We start from the raw sequence: 2,490 nt of genomic DNA on the forward strand, positions 1-2,490 counted from the left end.
TTAAAAATCAAAAAAAAAAAGAGTAGCTCAGGAAGAGAGAATGATTGGTCATTTGTGAGTCAGTTCCATTGAGTTCAATTGAGTGCTGAGCAGTTCAGTTGGGTCAGTTCTATTCAGTCAGTTGAGTTCAGTGCAGTGGAGCTGAGTGCAGTAACATTGAGTTTGTTCATGAGTTCATGGAGTTGAGTGTTGCATGTCAGCAGAAGCATTTTAAGCCAGAGAATAAAATGGAGCCAAAAGATTAGACCAAATTGCCAAAGCTAGTTTTAGCTCATGAGAGCAATTCAGTTAAAAGCTGAGAAAAGTCAGATTGAATCAGTCGGCATGGAGAGGAGTTTGAGCCAGAACAAATGAGTTGAACCACCCAGAGTTCAGATTGAACTAGAAAGGTTGGGCTTATTCAGCAGTAAGCCTCTGAGACAATTAATTATATCTGGTCAATAAAAGTTACTTTAACAAAAGTTACAGTTATTATTTTTTTAGAAATCCAAAGAGAAAAAAATTTTGACTAAATCTTAGAACTTTATTTTTAAAAGCTAGTATATATTAACTAGAAATAAAATTAATATACCCCAATTTATTTGGAGTATTTTATTTTTATAGATCAATGAAATTCGAGAATCTGCATGTCTAAAAATCAGATCATGTTAAAAACAACTTTTATGAACATGTGAATTATGGTGATAATGCTTGTCTCCTTAAAAGGTCATGAGTATTAGGCAAAAAAATTATAAAATTGCTTATTTAACCACAGCCCTCTAGTTTTTCTTTGTTTGTTCGTTTTGCCTTGTTTTTTTGTTTTTGTTTTTGTTTTTGTTCTTTGTCTTTTGGCAAAAACATAAAAACATCTAGGATTGTACAAGTTTTATTGTCATCACTATGATATTCAGAAAAGTCATTCTTTTCTACATGTTCTGTCCATCTTCTCATGCTTAATATGTGTTATGTCTCCAGGGGTGAATGTCAAAGGACAGTGCCCAGAATCCTCCAAATATCACCATGCCTAGTACTTGAAATATGATTAAAGCTCTCAAAGTTTCTACCTGTATTGCATACCAGCATTTGTAACTTGTGTCACAAGCTATGCTGTCAGCTGGTACAGATCTATCACTGGTGATCCAGGTCAGAGCCCTAGAACATGACTTTGCTTAGCATAGGCATTTTAGTAGAAATGATATAAAGTTTTGAAATTGAATGACACTATTTGTGCAATTTATTTTGCCATTCATGTGATGTCTTCTCCATAGGGCTATACTTATAAAACACTGACTTGTACTCAAACAGCCTATCTCCCAATCATGGTTAATTCCACAGTATTAAGATTATTTTTACTTGGTATGAGAAAATGGCCCTTCATATAATTTCTTGATGGCTGGTCTGTCAAGTGTTCCATCTTAATTGGGAAAGGCAAAGGAAACCTTATGCAGGATCAAGTATTTCATTTTCCATTATCAAAAAAAAAGAGGTTTCTTCCAAGTTCATAATAGAATATGATTCCCAGAAATGAATTTAAGCTTATCTCAGAAAACTTCAAATTCTAATCTCCAATTATAATTAGTATAAAAATTAATTTTACTCTTATGTATGTGCTATGAGAATATATTTGACCCCGTAACATTGTTTTAGCACAATCTAATATATTAAAAATTATACCGCAGTTAACTTTGCTGTGTATCTAAAATTTATACCTTTATTTATTCTTACATATGCTTATTAATGTTTTGCCTTCATAAATGAATATACACCATAGGTATACCTGGTGCGTGTGACAGTGAGAAGAGGGCATTGGACCACCTGGAACTGGAGTTACCGACAGTTTTGACACACCTTGTGGATGCTGGGTCCTCTGCAAAAGCAACAGGTGCTTGCAACTGCTGGGACCCTTTACTGTGTATTTCGGTGCATATATACTTTTCTAGTAGTAACTGTAATGTATGTCTTATTAAATTATAAAAAAGGTGTGAAAGAAATCAAAGTTATATACATCAAAATTTTCACAAATACATGTAACCTAAGAAGTGATTTTTCCCCCAGCAAAAGTAAAAGAAAAAAAAGGATCAAAATAGACGTCTTTAGATTTTTGTGACATCTGTGACATTTTTTTTGTTATTAGAAATTAACACAATCTAAATAGCCTAATGTCATTGCTTTTATATTTAACAAATATTCCCTAAAGTTTGGGAGCTAACATAAGCCATATTATATTACAAAATTGACAAAGAGTATATGTTCTTATGGGCTAGTAATTTTTCAGAGACAGTCCCTCAACACACATATTCTGTAGACCAAGAAACACGTTATGATGACAGCTGCCTAAGGAGGCTGTGCTTGTGGGCCTTTGGTTGGTAAACTAGAAAGCACTTCAAAGAAGCCAAAGAGTATAGGAATAAAAGAACATCTCTACCAAAAATATAGATATGGGAATCAAACCACTCCAAGACCAGTTAGGCAATCACCAGGATTCTGCAGGGCAGAAAGCAGAGAAGCAAA

Source organism: Mus caroli, chromosome 7 (genome assembly GCF_900094665.2).
Source record: "Mus caroli chromosome 7, CAROLI_EIJ_v1.1, whole genome shotgun sequence".
In the NCBI taxonomy this organism is placed as follows: domain Eukaryota; kingdom Metazoa; phylum Chordata; class Mammalia; order Rodentia; family Muridae; genus Mus; species Mus caroli.